Consider the following 524-nt stretch of genomic DNA (forward strand, 5'->3'; position numbering starts at 1 on the left):
GGTAGCATATACGCGTCATGAGGCAAAAGGCAGAGGAGAAACAGTTTTTAAGTAAATGATTCAGAGAGATAGAGGACTCACAGCACGTCGTGCTCTGTCGTTTCTCCTGGCAGCTACAGATACAAACACAGCATTATTACTTCCATTGTGCTGTTAAGAGACACATGCTTTTTTTTTTTTTTTTCTACACATTGAGACGAAAAACCAAAAAGAGAGAAACAAAATCAGCTACAAAAGAATGTCAAAAATAAATCAAGTGATCATGTATTAATAGATCTTTGTCACATAAAACTAAAGATTTTAACCAAAATATACATTTATGCCAGCTATATTAAAAGGACAATCTTCGTCTTGCCCCATACACACCGTCCTTCTTATACATGACTTTGCTACAACCCCTTGAAAGCTTGAAGAATAAAAGATCTTCAGGAGGTTTCCAGTGTATCAACTCATGTTTTCTGACAGGTCAATGTAAACTCTTCATTGAGGGGGGGGGGGGGGGGGGGGGGGGGGGTAAACATGTT

This window comes from Blennius ocellaris (genome assembly GCF_963422515.1).
Source record: "Blennius ocellaris genome assembly, chromosome: 17".
Taxonomy (NCBI): Eukaryota; Metazoa; Chordata; class Actinopteri; order Blenniiformes; family Blenniidae; genus Blennius; species Blennius ocellaris.